Here is a 24,711-nt window from a genome sequence, read left to right as displayed (position 1 = left end):
GCCCTTTTTCTATTAGATGATTATTTCTCCTCAGTTTTATTTTTTGCAAGCAGAATAAATCTTGTTCTTCCAATATTTCTTTCAGGTATGATATTCAATTAAAGAATCTTTGCAGCTCTTTAGTGTATCGTCTACAACACTTATTGGCTTCTCAAACATATGCCAATAATGCTCTAACTGATTTTTCCCTGAGACAATGACTAGACTATCTTTTGAAATAGTTTTGATACATGTAATCCCATGCTTGTTTTTTTTACACTGTAGACAGAACTTCATTGCAGACTCAAAGCAAGCTTATCACCCACTGTGTCCTGTTTTCCTGTCTAACCCATACTTTGTTGAACCTTTGCCTATTGAACTTGCAAAAAGTCTCTTTTCTCAGGTGTCTAAAGTAGCAATTATCCTATATGAACCTCTTCTTTTCCTCAGTTTGTAAGGTCACTTTAGTTTTACATTTACCTTCTGAAATGCTGAGCATGCTCCTTAAGGGCAACATTCTTTGCAGTTACTCATCTGTAAATGTTCATTCAGATCACTCCAGATTAAAATGTGGAAGAGCACTGAGCACAGTGTATTATCATATTCTCAATATCCCTTCAATTTGACATTAATTTACTCACAGACATTTTGTAGGGTAGGATACTAAAAATCAGTTATGTATATAACAAGTGCTGGGTATCTCTACTTTAATAGAAGTATTAAAATAGAGACACCCATGTCATGTGAGACTAAATCATAATCTCTGCATTTGCGAAGATAATGCCTCTGATTTCCCATAAATCTCTCCAACCTGTCGTAAGAGCAATTTTTTTTTCTAAATGGTTAAAAGACTTGTTGATAGGAAAACTACATAGCTTCAGTAGGGGAGGGTTACTATTACTGGCCCTTATTGCATGGCATACCAGCTTTACCTGAGTCCCTTTTTGGCTTTCTCCTAAGAGAGGATGAGCTGCGCATCTTATGCCACCTCTCCTGAGCCCATGATACTCACCAGGCTAGGTTTGTCTGGTAGGGTAGACTGTTCTACCTAAAAGACGGAAACTCAGGGGCGCCTGGGTGGCACATTTGGTGAAGCATCTGACTCTTGGTTTTGGCTCAGGTTGTGATCTCAGGGTCTCAAAATTGAGCCCTGTGTCGGGTTCCATGCTCAGTGTGGAGTCTGCTTAAGACTCTTCTCCCTCCCCCTCTGTTCCTCCCCCCGTACTCTGTCTCTCTCTCTCAACTAAATAAATCTTAAAAAAAAAAAGCCAAATACATGGCTGTATTAAAAAAAAAAGAAAAAGCAAAAGAAACTCAGCCACTACCGTGCTTCTTGGCACTCCCTTTGTTCATGTGGGAGCATACCTAGTCAGACCTGCCTCCTCAAAGCAGCTCTAGCCGGTCTTTCGTTACTTTTTCTTCTCCAATCCCCACCTTCAACCTTCAGTCTCCTTCCCTCTCTGTGCCTCCAGGCACACCTGAGATTTCTGGTTCTAAGATTTATATGAAATGGGGAACTGGGTGGCTCCCCACTCAGACTCAAGTTATAATTATGTACTCCAGGATACTTTACTAAAGAGGCCTTAGGTTGAGGCATTAGATGCTGATTTAGGTAATAAAGTGGCACTGTGATTTCTACTTATTTATTATCCCATGGGTGTATAGTAGCCTAGGGGCTGTCCACAGGAAAGAAAAGGTCAAGGCAGAATACAAACACTTCAGGGTTCCTAATTGTGATATCGTAAAAGAAACTAACTTCACTTTAATGCTTAACATTGTCACCAAAATAGAGACGGAATGGATATTGTCATTGGGAAGAGATTTATCAGATAGGGAGATGGCATGAGAGGTTTTATCTGGTATAGTCCATTTGGTTCATTTTAACAACAAAAAATTATTTATTTTGCAATTAAACAGGCTTTTCCAAGAGCTTAAAGTGTCCAGTAGCTGCATGAGTAAGGATTTAGTTCTGGTTAAGTATGGGAATTTTTTTTTCTTTGGAAAAAGTTTTTGTGACAGTGGTTGTTTTCCTGGGAAGAATGCTAGCATTTGGGGGGTCTTTTTCATCATGTTTATTTTCTATTCAGGGGTAGAGAAGCAGGAAATGGCATATACAGTAAGGCTTCATCAGACATATGGCTGTGCATAAGCCTGGTTTGGAGCCCAGTAGAAAAACGTGTGGACATGTGAGGGGAAGAAGGTACACTCTTATTCCTTTTCTCATTCCAGGCCTATCTTTGCCCACTTTCTCCTTCCTCTCTCTCTAGTTGATTTCAAGTGTCACACTTCTGGTTCACCCCTATCATCCTAAGTAATCCTTTCTTATTTCCTTTTTCTCTACTAATTTTATTGCCAGGGTTTGGCCTTGGCCACCTTCTCATTCTACATTCTGTTCTCTGAAGACCCCATGTACCCTCATTCAGGGTGAGTCCAGCATTCACAGATATCTTTCCATTTGTTTGTGTCTTCTTCAATTTCTCTCGTCAAAGTCTTGTACTTTTCAATGTACAGATCTCTCTTCCTTGATAAAATTTAGTCCTAAGTATTTTACTGTTTTTGAAGCTATTGTAAATGATATACTTTTCAGAATGTTTTGCTGTTGGTGTATAGAAACACAACTTATTTCTATATAGAGATTTTTTAATTTTACTAAATTTATTGATTAGTCCAATAGTGTTTTTTTTTCTTTTTGGTGGAATCTTTAGGATTTTCTGAATGTAAGATCATATCATCTGCAAAGACACTTTAACTTCTTCCTTTACAATTTAGATGATTTTTGTGTCTTTTTCTTGCCTGATTGCTCTGGCTAGGACTTCTGGTACTATGTTGAATAAGAGTGGGAAGAGTGGGCATCCTTGTCTTGTTCCTGATCTTAGAAGAAAAGGTTTTATCCTTCACCAGTGAGTATGATATTAGCTGTGGATTTGTCGTATATGGCCTTTATTCTGTTGAGGCATATTCTTTCTATACACAATTTGTTGAGCCTTTTTCTCATGCAAGGATGTTTTATTTTGTGAAGTACCTTTTCTACATTGATCGAGATGATCATATGATTTTTGTCTTTCATTCTATTAATGTGGTATATCACTTTTATTGATTTGCATATGTTGAATCATCCTTGCACCTCAGGGTTGTAGCCCATTTGATTTTGGTGTATGATCTTTACAATGTGCTATTGAATTCAGTTTGCTAATGTTTTGAGAATTTTTGCATTTGTATTCATTAGGAATATTGGTCTGTAGCTCTCTTGTTTTTTGGGAGCTACAGTTCTCACTGTGGGAGGAGAAAGATACATACATGGAAAGAGGAAAGTTGAGGAAGAAACCGGTAATATTAGATTAAAATTATGCTGTATTAATTATATTTAATTTATTTCCATTACTAGGTCAGCTGAAAAGGCCTAAAAACAAGGGCACTCCAGTAAAAAATGAACATCTCTAGTGTCTATATTTTGAATACCAGCTCCCACTAGCTACAGTTATTTTAGGACTGGAACAGGGAAAGGGGAAAGAAGAGCCTAGAAAACCTTGTGCTTGAAAGTAAGGAATTCCATAAAAAATGATGCAGTTGTTTCAAGGGAATTAAGGAGCCAGTTTAAAAGGGCTCCCAATAGCCAATTAAAGGACAAATTTTTAAAATAACTTTTAAATTAAACTAACTTCTTGAGAGATTTATGGGAATGAAAACACCAGGAAAAAAAAAAGTTTGCATAAAGCAACTAGGGATCATTTGCACTATACACTATACACAACTGGTCTTTTTTAGAAACCAAAAGTTTATTTTAACTATCATAGTAAAATGACTCTCTAACCCTAGAGAGAAATGACTTCAGTTCAACTCTTAAAAACTGTAACAATGAAGTAAGTAAGGCCTGGTCATCAACTTAAAGATGGAACTATACTCTTCCCTCCACCCGGCCTATGATGCAATAAAATCCAGTTTATCACCATTTCTTGTGAGACTTTAATCTTTTAACCTCTGTTTCTGTGTTCCTGCTTCCTCCAGTACGGAAACTTCTCCCTTCTTCTTCTTTATCACTCAAGTATCAGTTTGAAAATAATAACCTCCTCCATTCTACCCACTCTATTTAAATTTATAAAATGACTCTTCCTCATGTTTCTATACAACCACACACATACCTCTATTCTGTTTATACCATGCGTGTTCTTTTCATGGAGCGATCCTCCAGTAGCTTCTAAATTATGTGAGGATAGGGACCATGCTATATAGAAAGTATTATATCATAAAATCATGATATCATATTTCCTGCACACCTGAGTTTGTGAACTGAGATTCATACTATATCTAGTAAGCTAGCTATTGCAAAAATTAATTTTTAAAATGCTGTAATAAATGATAACCAGACACTTCTAGCAAGTCATAAAAGTTATGTTGGCTATTGCTTTTTTTTTTTAAAGATTTTATTTATTTATTCGACGGAGATAGAGACAGCCAGCGACAGAGGGAACACAAGCATGGGGAGTGGGAGAGGAAGAAGCAGGCTCCCAGCAGAGGAGCCTGATGTGGGGCTGGATCCCACAATGCCAGGATCATGCCTTGAGCCAAAGACAGATGCTTAACCGCTGTACCACCCAGGCGCCCTGGCTATTGCTTTTTTTTTTTAAAGAAAAGAACTACCCAGAATTTGGCATAGCATCAGAGATGTGCCTAATATTTTTAATATGATAATATATTATGCCAGCAGTGATAATTATTGCTTGCTGTATGCCTTGGAAATTGCTTAATTAAAAAGTTTCATTTCCTCACCTTCTGAAAAACTCTTTTCCTTTTCAGTTTTTTTTCACCTTTGTTACTTGTCTCAAATTCTTGATGTGTGAGTGCAAACATTCTTGGGTTCAGCCCACAAGAAAACTGCGGGTTGTAGAAGAAAATCTAATCACTACATGGACCATTTTGCTGTGATATTCCATGCATTTAATGTTTGCAGATGCCATTAGAGAATTTCCATTTCAGTGGTCATCTTACATCCTCTGTCAGATCTTAACAGCTCAGATACTGCATGTGGGATATGTGGACCCTGACTGATATCTTTCTGTCTTGGTACTTTGCAACCCCTTAGTGATCAGTGTTACTTTTTGATAGACTTGAGTCTGTGTTTTATATTTTACATAGGTTTTCATATTACTTTATAATATGGGCAGGTTGATTTAATACTTAGATTTCTACTAACATTATGAGATATAGCAGTTTAAAATATTCTTATAATTCTTAGACTAAAGGGCTATTTAGACTGAGTTTTTTTTTAAACAGAGAGAGAGTAGGCTATTATAAGAATTTTAAATCATTGTGGATTTTATACAGAGAAATAACCATTTTTGTAAAGTTTTTAATGAGTATTGTTGACTATGAATGTATGTGTTTCCATGGCATTTTCTTCTAAAATGTTTATGAAGGAAAAAGCAGAAGGAAGAAGAAAGCTTTAGAGAATTATTTAAAGCAACCAGAGGGACTTAATTACAGGAAAATAAGTCACTCATTTATTTAAAAACTCTAGCAAGAGGTGATGATTACTGAGAAGACATTCTGTTAAACACAGAGCATTGGGTATACACTGAAGTTCAAACTCAACCTGAAATATGGGTTAGAACATTTATCCTTCTCTTGCTTCAAGCAACTCAGTTGCGAAGGGACAAAACATCATGAATAAACAATGATAGTTTTTTAAATGGGTACAAAATAAAACATTTCAAAGAATATCTTTTTCAGGTCCCCGGAGGTGAGGGTATAAATGGGGAAATGATAGGTTGCACAATAAATTCTAAGACATCTTTTTAAAACATAGAAAACCATTATGTCATTTACAAACTGATAAACATTTCTGTGGCTACAAAGAAAAAAATATGTAAGTTTACTTTCTGCCACAGGAATCATAAATAAATTGAATAGGTTATGTATAATGGAATTTATTCATTAGACTGATGTAAAAAGTCAGAAGCATCTCAATGTTAACATGATCAAAACTATTCAATGTATTTTCCTCCTTGAAATTCTACTCAATTTTTTTATCGCTGTGAAAGATATAGTAAGCAGGTAGAGAATCCCTTCCTTTGTGCTACCTTATACTCTTTATTTTAAAGGGAACCTGTCACACTATATAGCATTTAATTCTTTGCTTTTACAAGCTTGTCTTTTCCACTAACCCTGAATGCCATCAATGTAGGACACATTTTATTCAGTTTTATATGACTGGCACCTAATACAGTTCTAGCATATAGCAGGTGTTCAATAAATAATTGTGTGCAGTTGATATAACTTGAATATTTAATTCTTACTGTTCCAAATATTCATATCCTACGGCTCTATGATGATTCTTAAATGCCCTTTGTCACTTCTTGCATAATTAGAGCCAACTCACTCCTTTCTTTTCATTCCTGTGAAGAAATCCTTGCATAATGCTTTTGTCCATGAGTCACCAGTTTAAATATTCCCACCAGAAAATAAGTTGCATAAATTAAAGAAACTGAAGAAATTGTTGTCCTACCCCAACCCTACCACTGCCTCACTGCTCAGCATTACTGGCATATCTGAACTATACAAAGGAATTCTAACAGAACTGTCTGAACCAAAATTTAAGGATCAGAAAGAAAACATAACAAATATCATTGGTAATTTCATGTGGAAGCCGTGATCCCCCTGTGCTCCTCAAATTTCAATCTACACAGATTCTTCACCCTACCCATGTGGCTGAGAGGTGGGCAGGTAAGGAGAATCGAGTTATCTTACTCAGAGCTCAAGTTATGGGACTTTCCCCAGACATTTTCAGAGATGGGGAGGTTCTCATGTCTGTGATACAGTTCTACTTGCTCTTTGGTTTCTTTTTAAACTTTCTCCTCATACCTCACGCCCCTATTATGGAGAAGAAACACAAGTGCTGTTTCCTTGCTCTCTTTGATATGATTTTGACTCTTCTGCCCTACTAGCCACTCTGTTCCTCTTTTGTTTCCCTAGAATTTTTTTGTCCGCCTTCTCTGTCTTTGACTTTCCTCATGGCGGGGGCCTCTGCCTGTCACCTTGGGTCTTCTCCTTCCTTATGTCCTGGATCAGCTATTCCCACCCCTCTTTCCTCACAAATCTGCCTTATGTATCTGGAGTTAGTCTTCTGGCTCCTACATCTCTGACCCTGACTGAACTCTGTGTATGTATCAGACTTGCAGAAATCTGCCAGTGTCTGTCTTCTGCTTTCTCTGGACTTGAACAGTTACCTTCTTCAATCACTTGTGTAGAACCTGGGAGATTGTCTTCTCTGGTCCCTTCCTGGCCTTTCCTGGTTAGCTCCATCCCAGCTATCCAATACAGGCTGTCAGGTTCATGGTTCTGATCTTACTCCTGCTACATAATGCTTTCCTTGGACCCTTTTTGGCAATACCTTCAACAAACCAAGTGCAACGGAGGCTAACCCAGACTTTTTGCTCAACAGTCCTAATTCTGAAATTACATATTTGCTCAATAGCATGTCTAAATGCCTTCCTTTCTTTCAAAACCCACCTTTACTCTCTTTCTTTTTCTGTAACTTACCCTGATTCATTAGAAGCAGTAGTGCAGTCTAAGTAAATCCCAAGGTCAGGTAAGGAGGGCACAATTTGGAAGAAGATAGGGGTTTACCAGAGGCTGAAAGAGAAAGAAAATAAGGAAGGGGAGATGGAGAGAAGGCAGAGGAGGGACAGCCAACTGGCCTCCAACAGTCTGTTTGAAGAGGATACAATGGCTTGCCCTCATTCTAAAAAGACAGGAGGTGATGGTCAGTTTCTTTGTTGGCTTCTCCACCTGGACCCTGTAGTTGTGTTCTGAGAAGAGAAGGAGTCGTGACTAACTGTGCTCCAGAAGCTCCCCAGATCACTGCAGTTATTCTCTGGCCAGCTGCCAAGGCCAGAGTGCAGCTGCCTCCATTATGGCCACTGTCAAAGGGACAGCCAGCCTGTGAGAACTGTTCGCTCCTGGAGGGGCTGACAGTGTCCACAGAGATGGTGGCTGGCATGGACCAGATCCCAACCATGGCAGGTTTCCAAACTCCATTTCTGGGGAAACAGCCTGATTTTGGCCACTGTGCCTGTTTCACATTTACCTCCTGATTTATCATCCCCCTCCCCATACCCTGCAAAGGCCCTGTGCAGACAGCATGCCAGACTCTGCAGAGTCCCAGAGGGTGGGTTTTCCAAAGTAGAGGTCTAGGCTGCACTCCCACAGTCGTCCTGTCTCATTTTTATCATCAGGAGAATAGAAAATCAGAAGAGGGAAAAAGGTAAACCTGTTGGCTGTTTAATTTAGTGGCCTAAGTATTAATTTTTTTAAATTTAAACTTCCTAATTATCTTCCTAATTATAAGGTTAATACCTGTTGATGGCAGGAAAAAATTTAAAAATACTGAAAAGAATAAAGAAAAAACCCTCAAATGTTATTTCATGCCAGTCTTTATGTAAAATATATGATATAGATATTTCAGATTTTATTTATTTAAGAGAAAGAGAGAGAGAACACGTGCAAGCACGAGCAGGGTGAGGGGCAGAGGGAGAGGGGCAAGCAGACTCCCTGCTGAGTATAGAGCTCAATTCCAGGACCCTGAGATCATGACCTGAGCCAAAGTCAGATGCTTAACCGACTGAGCCACTCAGGCACCTCTAAAATGTAAAATATATTTATATGACATAGACCAAAATACATAATACAATTATAATGCATATTATTTAATATATAAAGTAGACAATTTGCCACGTAATACAAACTACATTACAAAGTACTCTCTAGCTTTCAACATAGACCATATAGCACACATTATATACCAGGAAATATTACCTTGATCCTGAGATCTGTATTTAACCTCAATTTTATATTTTCTCAAATTGGAATAACTGATGATCAATATATAGAATAAATTGATGCCGTACCTTAGATAAGAGGAAATATGAGCTCTACAGGTTTGTTAGAGTTTTTATAAAAATATTACATCATGAATCAACACTTTTGTCTCCCACGCCAAGACATTTTCTTCGACCTCATGAATTTTTATAGTTGCATCATAATACATTATATGGATTTACTCTGGTTTATTTAACTTATCTCTGCTTAAGAGCATTTTCACTTTTATCAGACCATATGGCTTTAGGCCTTTGGAGAGATGCAAGACACAGAGGCAATCTGCTTACTTTCGCAGCCTAGAGAATTTGAACTGGCCCCTTGGAGGACATTACCTTTAAAAAAAAATGCATTTGTGCTTGGCAGTTTCCATATTACCAGATACATGCAAAAGGATGGGCCACCAACCCAGCTCTACCCATTTTATCTTTTAGGACATTTTTCAGGGAAAGAGTGAACTTTGTTGGACCACTTCGTCCCAGTGGTGGGGCCCCTCTCAGTGGAAACTTTGGAGGATGCTGTACTGTTTTACTAAGAGAGTGTCCCCTCTGGCACTCAAAAACTTCTACTTGTCATTTACACTACAGCAGGCTTGGGGTGTCTGAGCGCCCTGACAGACTCAAACACCTGAGACCATTACAGACTAGCCTAAATAACTAATGGGTTATCTAAATAAGTTCATAAAATTAGAACAAAGTAACTTTTCAGTGTTATGTTTTGTTTTATTGGGGGAGAGGAGTAACTGTATAACATCATTTGTTAAAATTTAATTCATCATCATTCAACATTTATTGAATATCTGCCAAAGGCATGGTGATACCTAACCCCTTTCCAAACTGTGACCAATGGGCAGGGGATGGGGTGGAGGAGTGGGGGAAAGAAGCGAGTTATGTCTACATCTTTTGTATTTGAAGAATCACCTCTGAACATATCCCTCCAACTCCAGCATCAATTTGCTAGATTATTAGCTTTCTCAAAGTATGAAGTAGTGAAAGGTACTTGACTTTTCTTATCTTCGACTAGACAATTGGTATCTTTACAAAACTGGTCAGTTAAGAACTATATCTGAGGGGCGCCTGGGTGGCACAGCGGTTAAGCGTCTGCGTTCGGCTCAGTGCATGATCCTGGCGTTATGGGATCCAGCCCCACATCAGGCTCCTCTGCTGTGAGCCTGCTTCTTCCTCTCCCACTCCCCCTGCTTGTGTTCCCTCTCTCACTGGCTGTCTCTATCTCTGTCGAATAAATAAATAAAATCTTTAAAAAAAAAAAAAGAACTATATCTGATAATTAGCTTTTATACCTTTTTTATACATATATTTTTATCTGGGTTGATACTGGCAGCAGTCTAAATAAAATATGCCATAGATGTTTGGAAGTAGTCACTCTCAAAGGCATGGGGTAGTTTGATTTAGCAATTGACAGCTAGAGCATAAGCAGTGGTCTGTTTCCAAGGTAAGGTTATAAAAACAACCTAGAGTTAATGCTTTTCAACATGAGATTATAGGTTGTGTAGCAAGATAAGCAGAGAACTCACATCAGTTTCAATAATATTCGATGGCCTCTGCCCAAAGTCTTTTCTGCCAAGTTTAGCTAGACATTTTATTTGCTTATGATTACATTAAATCAGCATTAATCACAGTCTAATTCATTTGGATCATTGTTAATTATGTTTACCAAATATTCTCAAAATACCTGTGTAATATTAAAATTGAGAAACTAATCATATGGTCAATAAGTAGCAGTTATCAGTATTGAAATAAGCTCACAATTATAACTCTATTAGGAATGATTTATGACTACCTATATTATAAAATAATAGTATTTCAAAGTAGAATGTGTTGGCATTTATGCTTATTCAAGAATTTAAAAGTGTCTTACTTTCCTTCTATATTTTAGTTGTTAAAAATTAACATTGAGGAGCAAAGCAGAGATGGACATCATTAATTAAGACAGTTACAGTGAGCTATGTTGCTTTGCAATAAAATATTTTTACTGTGATGGAGTATATAGCATTCTGACCTAAAATTATTTTCAGAACAAATACCCCTATGTAATTTTAAAATATATTATCAATCAGCTCAGCTAGGTTAACAAATCATCCTCCAATTTCCTGAAACCTATTATCTTATTCAATTTTTGTTTTGATTCTCTCCCTCTCTCTTTCTTTTTCCCTAATGTCACAAATGGCTCTTTTCAATTTCTTAAGAACTATGGGATTTGAATGCTGAAAGGGATTGAAATATTGCTCCAGTCCAACTCCTCAATAAAGAAATGAGGAAATTGAGGCCAGAGAAGCAAAAAGCCTCTGCTAGAGCCACATGGCTAACTAGTGATGAAATATGGGCTAGAGTTAATATTTTTTCAACTCCTGGCTCAGTGCTCTTTTCATATTCAATTTTGTTTAGGCTTTTAAAAAATAAATATGCTCTTCACTCTGAAATGTTGCTTATATCAAAATTATCGTATCCATGAATATTTACTTATTAAATGTTGGTGCAAAATAAAATTGATTCTATCCTTTTTTATTATCTCTTTAATCTCTGGGACACTAAGTTGTATATTACTAACATTTGTAACATAGTCATGCATATTTACTGAGTTTAGGCACTAACTCCTTAGAGAATGAAGAAGGCTTTGGGTATTTAGAATGAGGACCGCATGGATACTCAATCTTCAGAGATACCAATGAGAGACCATTAAGGACAAGGCAAGGGGGAGATAGGAACCTCATTCCTCACTGAGAAGACACTGATTGATTTAGGAAAATCAGAATTGTTACCTAGAATTGATTGAGTCTGGCTATAGATTAAAATAGGACTGAAGACACAAATTTGATTATAAAAAAATTAAAGTTACAGGTCATATATATATGTATATATATATGTGTATATATATATATGTATATATATATGTGCATATATATATATATATATATATATATATATTTTTTTTTAGAGAGAGAGTGCACGTAAATAGCAGGGGAAGGGCAGAGGGAGAGAGAGTCTTAAGCAGGTTTCACACCCAGTGTGGAGCCCAATGCCAGGCTTGATCTATGATCATGGCCTGAGCTGAAATCAAGAATCAGATGCTTAACTGACTGAACTGCCAGGTGCCCCACAAGTCGTACACTCTTGAGCTTTGTAGATCAAGGTTTTTTGTTTTTGCTTTTTATGCCTATTATGCTTGTATTGCTCTGTATTGATCTTCTGATATGTTTGAGTCTATTACCAGACTAAAAACTCCTACCTATTAATGACCGTAGTTTAGTTGTCTTTGTACTCCTCAAACCCTTGGTACACTGGACATGATGAAGGATTGTTTCTATATTAGATTGCTTGTAAAAGTGGCCGCAGGGACGCCCCACGCTGTAGGCATGCCCCATGCTTCTAACTTCATAGCTCCTCCTATTGAGAACCTCATGAGCAATCATAAATGTTTATTGTTTTAAGCCACTGAGTTTGGTGGGGTGGGGGGAGGGGTGTTACACAACATTATTGTGGAAATAGGTAACTGATACGCTTCCTGAAATAAATTGATAAATTACTCAAAAACAAACATAATGATAGGTAATAAGAAAGCGGTGAAACAGTATTCATGGGTCCAAGGCTTCTTGTCTTTTAGGACTCCTTTCATTTTTTCCCCCTAATGCCCCATTGAGCGTTAGTGTATTCCAAAGAGCAATGATTCAGAAAGCAGGGTTATCTACACATTTGCCTTTTTCTAGATGCATGGACTTAGGCACGTCACCTAGTCATGGCTTCAGTTTCCTCTGTTATGGAACAGAGATCACGATGCTACCTTGTCGGCTCCACAGGATTATTGTATTGAAGGAGAAAATATTTGGGACAGTGCTTCAAGAGCTATTGCATGGCCTGCGCATGCTGAATAAAGAAATGCAGCTGCTGGCCCCTTTGGTGAAGGGGGACAGGAGGCTGAGAGAATGCAGGAGGAGTGGGAGAAGCGTGGGAAGATTGATAATCCTGCGGACACGTAGGGTCAAATGGTAACTGTGAAACTACACACATACCTCACCCTTTACTGGCGTTATCAAGTTTGGTGATGGATTTCTTTTCTTGACAAATTGCCATCACAGGTTATTTCCTAGATGATATTTCCACAAATGGAAAATCATTCTCCATTGCCTGAATGGCACTAAAGAAAGTTATTATTTCACATCTGATTCCATAGAGCTTGCATTTAGATTTACCAGCAAGAGGGTTAATAAAAACAGAACTATAGCCAAAGCAATTGAAAAATGTCATTTCTCCATCTGGCTACAATGTGTCACCTTATAGGTTGCATCCTCTGAATGATAAAACATAATTTACTGCATCAAAAAGTAAATCTGAAACCCATTTCTACTTTCTCCATAACACGAGACCTGTTTAAGGAGCTTTTCTATTGACTTTGAAATAGAAAACAAGTGGTGAGAGAGAGAAGATAAAAAATGAACATGTTTGAAGGTGCTCCTTTAATATTTATGTGAAAAGAACTAGTAATATAGTTCTAATGGCTTTGTCTGTTGATTTATAAGTGACTTATCTATAAAAAATATTTAAATTAATTTTCAAGTTATTTGAAGAAACTGTTGGGTTATTAATATATGACCTTAAGCTTCTTTAAGTGGTATGTAGCTTCGTGCCTTTGCTCTCTGATTACTAAGAAGACAAGTTTAATAGCAGTGGTTTTCTTTTGCATAACATTTTGATAAAAAGAAAATAATCTGTTCAAAACAAAAAGAGTTATGATTCTCTCCTTTAATCATTGTTTTAGAGATGCACATTTAATGTGGCATTTTTAATTTTAAATATTTCTATGAGAAATTTAGTAATCACTGTATTTTTTATTTTTGATGACCAAGTGGCATTAATGAGGGGTCTGCAATATGTCCTTCTTTTGGTGGCAGGGCAGTGGCCAAAGCTGAACCTCATTCATTCATTCATTCATTCATTCAATAATGATTATATGCATATATCCCAAAATATTAATTCCCAAAAATATTGATTTCACACTAAATGTTAGGCACAGTGTTGAATATGTCTGAAGATATGTTATATTCAGCTGGTTTTCTAATATTTATATATGCTGACTTTCCTGTTAGATTATAATGTCTCTTTCTTCTTCCTCATCCTCCTCTTCATGTTCTATCTTTATCATCACTGTCATCACCATATCTTTTTTATCAATCTTTGTATCCTTTCAGTGGCTGACAGATATTAGGTAGTCAATAAAAGTTTGTTCAATTAACAGTAACTTAAAAATAACATTATTTACTTGTGGAAGGGTCAAGTGCTATGTTATTTGCTTTAAATACAAAATTATCCCAACCTATCTGTGAAAGTTACTATGCCTGTCTTACAGATAAGAAATCTTAAGCTTGGATAATTTAACTCACTGGCTCAAAGTCACACAAGTAGTAAGATAGGGAGAGCTTGGCATAAATCTCACCAAGGGATGCTGTGAGAAAATTATGTTACTTTTACTTATATTTTTATTTAAATAGGTTAAAAAGTTTTTATAACATTTAATGAACAGATTAATAATTAATATCTCTATCTATGCTTTTTATTTCAAAATGTTTACTGATAGGAATACAACCAAAATTTTTTAAACTACTGTTACAAATGAGAGTTTCATAAACTGTGGGTTGTGGTCCACTGGCTAGAAAAATGAATTTAGAAGATTTGGTCCAAGTTTTTATTTGAATGAGATAGGATAGGATGGGAAAAGATAGAAAATAATGTAAAGAAATGGAGTGACATGTAATGGACCAGAATGGAACAGAGAATATCAATATACATGTTTTAAGTATTGTTTTGAGAAATTTTGTTTTAGGTGTTTCTACCCATATGCTGTTGTGATACATTAAAATCCCATCTTACTGTGGATCACAATCAAAACAGTCATTCTAAGCCACTACACTCTATAAAAAAGCTGAAAGCCTAGGTACCCGTGGACATTTTATTTGACCAGCAAACAAACAAACAAAAATTGAATTCCATTAGTTATGGCACACATTCTTTAGGTCCCATCAGGTTGTAGTGTCATCCTGCTCAATTTACACAATTTTACCCGCTTCATTTTTGTAGGCAGCTGAATTTGGGGACCCAGCTCTTCGATCTGTCTTATCCATTCATTTCAGTTGTCTCAATAAGTGATTTTAACCATATGACAAATCCTCTGGCTAATAATCTGAGCAGATAAATGAGATCTTCTTGTAGACAGATTCATCCCAATCCAGTTGTTCCATCTTAGTGCGTGATTCTACAAAGAGAACACACGAGAATAAAAGCTATAGCATGACACTGATGATAGCTACTATTTCTGAGAACTTGCTAAATGTCTGGTGCTGTGTTACATCTTTTATATAATTTTTAATCCTGAAAGTGATTATGTAACTAGTTACATTTATAAATGAGGAAATTGGGGCTTAAAGAGATAAGTTATCTGATCCAGTGGCACAAAGCCATGTGGCAGAATCAGAAATCATGCTCAGACATGTCCAAGCCAAACTGTTTACCTAATCTCCCATCAATATTAGGTGCATGGCCAGACATTTTTTTTTCAAAAACTGAAAAACATATTCTAGTTTCAGTAAAGAATGCAATCTATTTCACCCTTTCTGTGACTATTTTCTGAGGATACATTCTTTTTTTTTTTTTAAAGATTTTATTTATTTATTTGATAGAGATAGAGACAGCCAGCGAGAGAGGGAACACAAGCAGGGGGAGTGGGAGAGGAAGAAGCAGGCTCATAGCAGAGGAGCCTGATGTGGGGCTCGATCCCAGAACGCCGGGATCACGCCCTGAGCCTAAGGCAGACGCTTAACCGCTGTGCCACCCAGGCGCCCCCTGAGGATACATTCTTATTACTTCTCACCACGACCGTCAAAATAGGTCCCCAGGGGCCTCCAACTGTCCTTGTTCTAAACCAACCTAAATACTGAGGACCTTCCTGTAATACTTGCCTTGGCTTCCCTTTACCTGTGCCGCTCGTGATAGGCAGAAGCTCCAAATCCTCACCAACACTACTTCCGTTGTCTTCACCATCGCCATCATCATCATCATCATAGCATGATATCGGCTCTTTTTGTTGGTCTGTGTATCCTTTCAGGGGCTGGCACACAATAAGTGGTCAGTAAAAGTTTAACTCATATTTTAAAAATAATTACACAGCTCTTAGTGCATAACCAGACTCCTGCTATAAACTCCTGCCTGCCTTCACTGCCTTCCCCAGTGGGCTCCTTTGCCTCTCTTATTGGACTAAAATCTTCTTTGAAGACTTGGACTATCTGGTAGTTCACTGTGTGGGCTCTGCATTTTGTAGATAGCCAGTGCTCTTACTTGAATGGAAAATTAATAATAATATTACATGGGGCGCTTCAGCATAATTAATAGGCCACACACTTAAAGAACTGAGAATATAAGAGATAGGCCATTCTTTATATTGTGGATGGTAATTTTCTAAAGCTAAATATGGTGGTACTAACTGAATGAAAGTTTAGGTTATCTTATCTCTGGTTAAAATGAAAAGCTTTGATCTTAAGCATCATTATACCTTCTTTTCACTGCAGCAATAATTCCCTCCTGAAATTCACAAAAGTCCTAATTCTTAAGGAGGATGCTCAAGCAATATGGTTTACTCAACAACTAGCACTCTGTCTATATGGCTCCTTTTAAAACTTTCCTTAAACTTGCCTTCTTTTTTACAGAACAGGTTTTTCTCATTAGTGACACATGTTGAATTTCAAGGTGGACTCTCAGTAAGCAGCGTTTAGCCACAGGGCAAAGGTGCCAACACCTGGAAGTGCTCAAAAGTTCTTAGATAATAGAGACCCAGGATCAGAAATGGGTGTGGGGGATGGAGGGTCGACAAATAATCAAAAAAAGAAAAAGAAAGGGCAAAATATATGTTAAGAAATTGCAAGGAGTCAAGAAAAAAAAAAGACAGAAATCCTTTTAAACAAGATCCAGTCCCAGAACTGTCTTGGATAGGGAGAAAATGAGCCCATAGCAGGGAAGATGGCATTAAAAAACAAAACAAAACAAAACAAAAAAACCATGATTATGGGATATGATTGGAAACAGCACATTCACATACCCCCCCTTATATTAAAAGAAAGGGAAAATGTTACTTTCCTTTTTAATTTCACAGGAACATTAGAACATGGAATTAGGTCATTTTGCTTAATCCCTTTGATATCAATAGAAGAAAATAAATGCCATCTGAATACAAGTTATTAGTTTCCTGCCCTACCTTTTCCAGGGTGAATTGCAAACACACTATGCACATATGCATTGTGAATGATGTTGAACATAAAGTTAATTGACCTTAATGAACAGAACAGGTAAAACAATCCTTTTGGAATTCCACTACACAGAAGCACTCTTCAAAATGCCTCTTTAGAAAAAGCAACAGGGTTTGGGAGTATTTTTAGATACTGCTACCTAGGCAGGATTTTTGGTAGAAATATGGGCAATAAAAGACCTACTGATGTCTTTGGGACTTGTGTGGACGCTCGGAGGTGATTAGACAGGCTACTAGGATAATCTGTTTTTGGGACAGGGCATATTCGGGAGATAAAATGAATGAAAGCAAAGGATTTCTTAGGAATCCTACCTACATTTTATACTTAGTTTATACTCTTTCCAGCTGTGAATGGCTCAGCCTAGGTAGCCCAAAGCCAGTGCTGTCACTTTGAGATGTGTGAATTCAGCTGAGCTCCAGCTGTTTGCTATCAAGGCTAATATAAGAGGCAGTATGGTGCTTTTACCTGGCTGAAGACTTTTCAGAAGTATAAAATGTCACACACCTCTTGTTGAAAGTCTGCTTATTCCTCTAATTTCATCACTGTCTGAGTTTTATTGCACTGGGGAGTTCTTATTCCTGTCCTCCATATAAGTAAGCTTTTAGTAAATTCACTGAGTGGGTGGGCAGCACGGGAAACTATTGGAGAACAGGGTTATGGGAAAGGGGAGGCATTTTTCTTCCGCCCCCTTATGTTCTCCCAGCTGCTGGAGGCTATTAAGGCCTTTAAACCTTGTTTATTAGCTGGGGGTTTTGAGCTCCACATCAGTGCTGGTGGGTGTTTTGATTTGATGTCTGCTGACTCACTTGTGTTTTGAAGTACGTTCTGTGTCAATTCTCAAATGTGACTTTTCAGAATGAGAGGGATACATTTTTAAAGATAAAACTTGGTATTTCCATAAGCTTGATTTACCTCACTACCTGGCCTGTAATGTGAGTCAGTATTTAAATGTCAAGAAGAAGTTAGCAGTACTGTTTCTCCACCCTTATTTTCAGGCTTGTTTTTCTGCCTCAGAGGTGTTTTTGTTTTTGTTTTCGTCTTTGGTATAAAGTGCTAGTGCCATTGAATGATCTTTGAGTTTGTTATGGTTGCATTGACTATAAACTTCAAAATAACTATTACCTCTGCTTAACTTGGCATATTTTAATCTTTTGTGTTTTAGAATGAAAAGAGAAGAATATTCTTTACCTCATTTATTTTGGAGTGTATACTCTGTACTAAGCACTATGCTGGCCACTGGAATGATTGACAGATGAGATCTTTTGATGTCATAGAAGGTATAGTTACTGAATTCACACACATATTCCTGTAACAACAAATAACAGTGGTACACAGTGCTGTCCATTGAACAGTTAAAAGAAGGCTCGTGTTCTAAGGCAGTGCACCAACACCAGTTCTTTTATGCTATGCATATCTCACACCTTGCTGTTTTGAATGTTTATATTTGCATATTGCATACTAGCAGACTTCACAAAGTGGGAAAGAAATAGTCCTAAGAATGGGAGTTTAGTTCAGCCATTAATAAAATGCTGCTGGAGTGAATACAGGTTAAACATAAAAAGCAGAGTAACACTCAATCAAAAAGGAAACAAAACGACAGCCTGGAGATTATTTCCTGAATGAATTATAACTGGCCGTTCAAAGAAGCCTCAAAAGACAGAGTAGTATCCGAGTATCATTCAACTTGATGCGGCTTTAGGGAAATAGAGACAAGGGATAAATTTGGTACTTGGTCTGGCCTGGCCCTTCCCCTCTCAGAGCTCACGTAGTAGAAGGGCAGGGACATTTAAGTACGTACTGAAAAGTATTTTTGAAAACCATGTTGTCAGTGACTTTTAATGACACTTTAAAGATGTTCTAAGACACTGCCTCCTGAACTTCAATATATATACAAGTTATCCAGTGATGTTGTTAAAATGCCAATTCTGATTCAGTGGATCCGGGGCAAGGCCTGGCAATTTGCATGTCTACCAAACTCTCAGATGATGTCTTTGCTGCTAGTTCCAGAACTACCCTTAAAGTAGCAAGAATCTTAGAGACTGTAAGTACAAATGGTGGCATTTCCAGTGAGTTTGGTGGCAGTGCCAGTGGGCATGACAAGATTTATAAAGGAGACCTCTGATAGTGCTTTTTCTAGTGATAAATCAAACCTAAATAGGATACTTAGGACTAGAAGTTAGTAATTAAAATTCAGAAATACTAAAGAGGCATTAAAACCAGTGGAAGTAAAAATAAGTTTAACAATAGAAAAAGAAATTTGTGGAATAGGAAATATTAAATGGAATTTGAAGTAAATATACAAAAGAGAATAAGTACCAGGGAAATATGTTATAAAAGCAATATTAACAAGGATTGGTAGGCAAGCTTAGAATCCCTCTTTCTGAATAGTGATTGGGAAAGACGGGTACATAGATAAAACATTTATTAAACCATTTCTCTCCAGGAAGCTTATCATGAAATGTAAATTGGTATACATGTATTTAATGACTCATTCACTTGTTATAAAATAAAACATAACTGCAGTCACTATGTAGCCTATCAAGTACATGGAGCCCCTTTTAGTTCTGTGAATTTGTCATTAGCTCTCCAGGGACCTAGATTTTTGTTTATTTCATGTCCTAATATTACTGAAGATGTATTCATCACATTATTTTTTTTTAAGATTTTAATTTTATTTATTTATTTATTTATTTATTTATTTATTTATTTATTTATTTATATGACAGAGACAGCCAGAGAGAGAGGGAACACAAGCAGGGGGAGTGGGAGAGGAAGAAGCAGGCTCCTAGTGGAGGAGCCTGATACAGGCTCGATCCCAGAATGCTGGGATCACGCCCTGAGCCGAAGGCCAACGCTTAAGGACTGCACCACCCAGGCACCCCTCATCACATTATTTTACCACATAGTTTATGTTACATGGCAATGGTGGCTTGTTCGTTCTAGAACTTTCTTGAGTGTCATCAATACTTTAAAATTTTCAAGATCTCTTACTAGATCTTTGAATGTTTTGATGAACTAACCATTCTGTATGTTATGAAAAATCATTTAAGTTGATAATTGTTGTCAGAAAAAATGCTTAAAACTTTAACATATAATGCCTAGTAAAAACAGATCACTTTTATTTTCATCTTTTTTCTTTTAAGATTTTATTTATTTGGGAGAGAGAGATCACATGATCGGGGGTGGAGGTCGGCAGAGACAGATGGAGAAGCAGACTTCCCGCTGAGCTGGGGGACCTGCTCAGGACCCTGGGATCGTGACCCTAGCCAAAGGCAGGTGTTCAACTGACTGAGCCACCCAGGCGCCCACTTTGGGCTTATTACTTGAAAATAGACAGGAAAAATATTGGAAATAATAGCCATTGGAATGATGGTGATAAAATATGAAATACAGAAATTCACTAGCCAGCAGATCGATTTCTGTGAAGTAAGATGCATAATCCAAAATAGTGAGTGCCCTTTAAAAAGATTCACTTGAAGAACTAGAATCGGAGCCAAATTGAGCCACACTGAAGGAGTATCTTTTAAATAAACAATACAAAGTTTATAATGTTGATTTCTGATCAGTTGCTTTTACATTGTCTTCAATTCAAAAAATATTAAATTTTTATTAAATGCCAGGAATTCTGCTAGACACAAAACAGAAAGGTATTCTAGAATCAGTGGCCACCCTTCTGGTAAGGGCTGTGCCTAACTCTCCCACGTTGATTTATTGCATCATACCCTCTCTCGAAGCATGAAGATTCCCTGTGATCAGAGTTACATACAAATATATAAGATTGAGATGGCTTGGAGCTTGTCAAAAGAACAAAACAAGGCATGCAAATAGCATACAATCTGTAATATAAATTTATATGAAGTTATTGGGAAAATGTCATTGATGTGATTGAAAGATGCCCTGAAGAAGAAAAATAAGTCAATTCTCCCCCAACTCCCATTTTATTTTGAATGAAATTTAGTCTCTTTATTTAGCATTTAGGTATCAGTAAGCTCACACATTAATAAATACTCCAGATTTTTTTTTCTTTTTCAAGAAATAAAGCATCCCAAGATGAATTTAATACTTACAGTCATTTAGAAAGTCCCTAATAGCACAGTTTGACCTTTTGGTTTACTTCATAGGAACCTATATTACTCAGTTTCTTTAGAAAAGTAGAAACTCCCCTTATCTATCATTCTCTGACATTTATGGGGGTGTGTATTTGTGTGTGTGTGTGTGTGTGTGTGTGTGTGTGTGTGTGTGTGAGAGAGAGAGAGAGAGAGAGAGAGAGAGAGATTGATAAAGAATATTTAAGTACTATAATAAATATTTAAGTACCTGATTCCAGATATTCAGGAGGGAGCTGAAAAAGTAGTTAAGAGTACCTCTCAAGTAAATAACAACATATTTGACCTACACTCATCCCTCAGTGTTATCTTATATCATTTTTAAAATTTTCCCTTTCATTATTAGAATTCAGGAAGCTCCCCACATGATGGTAACTATTTTTGTTTGTTTGTTTTTTGTTTGTTTTTTAGAACCATTCCAACAGAATCAGGCTGTTACCATGCTCATATTGATGATCCAGTTCTTAAACATGATTCTGATCTTACAAAACCAACACACTAAAATAAAAAATCTAGATATCTGGTGACTAAAGGAAATCCAATTCTCTAGTTGTCAGGCCCTATTACCTGTTTTCTCAGCAGCCCTATTTTGTAGGTCTGTTTTCAGGAAAGAACAATGTACCTCTCAGGGTACATGACATGCTCAATCTAGGAAAGTAACATCCTGTTTAAAATATATTGAAAGACTTGGGTTTTGCTTCTTTACAGACCGTACAATGCTACACCTGGTTATATCTTCTGTCTAAATCCCACAGGTTAAGAGGAGCTCAATGGCAAACCTGTAGCCTTGTGAAAGGATCATTTCCCAGATATTGACAGAAACCATCTCAGGGACCTGTCCTCCCTGGGGAAGTCTTGCTGCTTTGAGATTTGTTCCAGTAACCCATTCAAAAGAAGAGGTTTACTATAGACAATGCACTGGAATATGGTGTGTTGTCCATTAGGACATTCACAGCTCTGTGGAGTTTTTTGTTTCCTATTTTTATATAATTTCAGTTTTATAGTATTCTCTCCTGTGATACCCTTTTTCCTCATGAGGCCTTCATTTAATGTAAAGCTTAAACTTACAGCACTTCCCAATTTTTATAGAACAATTTTTATGGAAATTGAGTAACATCTTTAAAAATATTTATGCCACAAGATGATAGCTGCTAAGTCTCCAACATATATGTATGATGAAAATATCCTTTCCCATGATGGATATGACACTGGTTAGTCAGTTCAAGCTGCAGTTGAAGAAACAAAGCCATGGGTTCTGAGTGTTCCCTACTGATAGTCACTTGGTCTTAAAAGCAACCAACCCACAATTTTAATTATGCCCATGCAAAATCAAACATGTTTTATTTCCTCCGACACTATTGTTAGGTTATCAATCAGTTACTTGTACCCTAGGCTACGTGGGGCTTTCCAGTTATCTTTGCAAGATGGTATATTTGCGTATCCTCCAGAAATGGCAGTGGTAGCCTCTGCCCTCTGCTCCTACGCTGTGGGCATAAAACCAAACTGGACACAGGAACTGCAAGAACCCTTGGTGGCAGCCTGAGATGTGTGAGGAGAAGAGCTATGTATTTAAAGTACACAATTTAAAGCACATAATTGTTGGCTTCAGGCACCACCGAAAATAAATTTCCCAAACGACGTTCAAAAGTCAGTGTAATTGAGGGATGGGGAAAATTATCAGAGGGCATGAACATCCATAGCCATAGATACCTTTTTTCCCCAGTGCACACTTATGATTATACTGTAAGAATATTTAAAAATATATCATTAGTGGAAATTCAATTTTCTCCCTCTGTGTGTTGGTAGGGAGTAGGTTGATATGAACCAGTGCCTATGAAAAGAATATAAAGTCAGAAAGTGAATGCCCCTCCATGTGTGCTAGACAAGCCATTGGTTGGACACTCATATGCTTCAATGGAAGAAGCAAAGCATTGCTAATTCTTGCTGATTTGAATTGGACTACATAATACAGTGGGCAAAGCCTAAAAAATTATTACAAGGATGAACATTACTCATGACTTAAGCAAACTGCAGTAACCTCACACACTTCATTGTTTATGACATTAACATGTATCACCTAATATCATTGACAAAATTACTCTTCCAAATTCTGTTTAAACAGATTCTGCTAAACCTGTGTACAAAGAGATTGTTTTATAAGCTATGCTTCTAAGCAAGGTTTATATAGTGAAATTCAAAATTAAATGTCCTTACCTCTTAAAGTTTCTTCTGACTCCCTTTCAAGAACCAATACTGAGAAAGGTGTTTGCTAGACCAAGGTCATGAACTCCCCAGGAAGCTTTCTGAAGGATGTGAAAGAGGATAAATTGCTTCCCTTTCCTGCCAGCACCAAAGCACTCCTGTGTCTCAGCCCTGGAAATGCATATGGAAACAATTGCTCCTGGACCATTTCCTCTGCCCTCCAGGTGGGCTGTGGCCTCTCCACGTCTGGAGCGTCTGGAGTGTTAGCCACACTACTCAGCACAGAGGTCAGGGGTTAGCTCAGCCAGCCCGGAACAGACAATGCTCCCTCCCTAGACCTTGCTATTCAAAAGAAAGGAGCAAATCCACAGTATTGTTGAGTTTAATTCATTTATTATAGCATCTGACTGATCCAACACCGTGTTTCTCAAACAAGAATCTCAGCAAGATTAAAAATACTTGCTCAAAGTGAAACTCCTAGTTAAGTAATGAAGGGATGGGGTTAGAACCTGGGTGTCCTGACTGCAGTCTGACTCACTCTTCATTTTACTTCCTTTCACATTTACTTCCTAAGTGGCCTTATAATCTCCCTGGGAGTCTAAGCTACCAAGCTTAGAGAAGTGAGTTGAGTCATGAAAGACTTCCATCCATTCCATCAGGGTCCTTCTTGAAAGAAAAAGACTTAATCTGTTATTTGTACTGAAAACTGGTAACACACTTAGCTTTTACACTTTGTATCTTGTTAGGTTTCTCAATGCAGCACAATGTTTTATGGAGCTGATGGTGATACTATTTAAAATATGATGCTATTTGAGAATATGTGGACAATAAGACAGGTATAAAGTCTTCCCCCTTTTACCCCTAACTCATATGCTTCTAAGATAAAAATACAATTTTAAAGGAGATATTACTATTTACTACAATAAAGCACCATTGCTTCCTCTTATATTCTAGTATGATTTACTAGCCAAATCTCAAAAAAAGTGGCTTCATTAAATAAAATTAATCAGTGAAATTTATTGGTGAAAAAGCTACTAAGCACTTCCCAAGTCATGCGTGATATGATAGAGCAACCCATTAGCATTCTTCTTGGTTACGATTATGTATTTTGCTTGTTTATAGAATCATTTTGGAGGGGCACTATGATATCATTGCATCCAATTTCCACAATTTGCAGATAAAACATGAAGGTCTGAAAGGATTAAAGGATTTGTTGAGTGTCATGCCTATAGTATCTGGGGCAAA

At 37.2% G+C, this 24,711-nt stretch overlaps 1 long non-coding RNA gene across 4 annotated transcripts in view; it reads left to right on the top strand.

Annotated features, from left to right (window-relative positions):
- Positions 1–24,711, top strand: part of LOC117803106 — a 364,896-nt gene that overhangs the window by 191,190 nt on the left and 148,995 nt on the right. The window contains exon 3 of one of the 4 annotated variants that reach the window (XR_004626766.1): positions 18,321–18,435. The exons of the other annotated variants lie outside the window; for them this stretch is intronic. This is a non-coding gene — a long non-coding RNA (uncharacterized LOC117803106). The remainder of the gene's footprint in view (positions 1–18,320; positions 18,436–24,711) is intronic. 4 annotated transcript variants of the gene reach the window in all.

Source organism: Ailuropoda melanoleuca, chromosome 7, assembly GCF_002007445.2.
Source record: "Ailuropoda melanoleuca isolate Jingjing chromosome 7, ASM200744v2, whole genome shotgun sequence".
Classification (NCBI taxonomy): domain Eukaryota; kingdom Metazoa; phylum Chordata; class Mammalia; order Carnivora; family Ursidae; genus Ailuropoda; species Ailuropoda melanoleuca.
The sequence above is the reverse complement of the archived record's forward strand: the minus strand, read 5'-3'. Positions and strand labels throughout refer to the sequence as shown.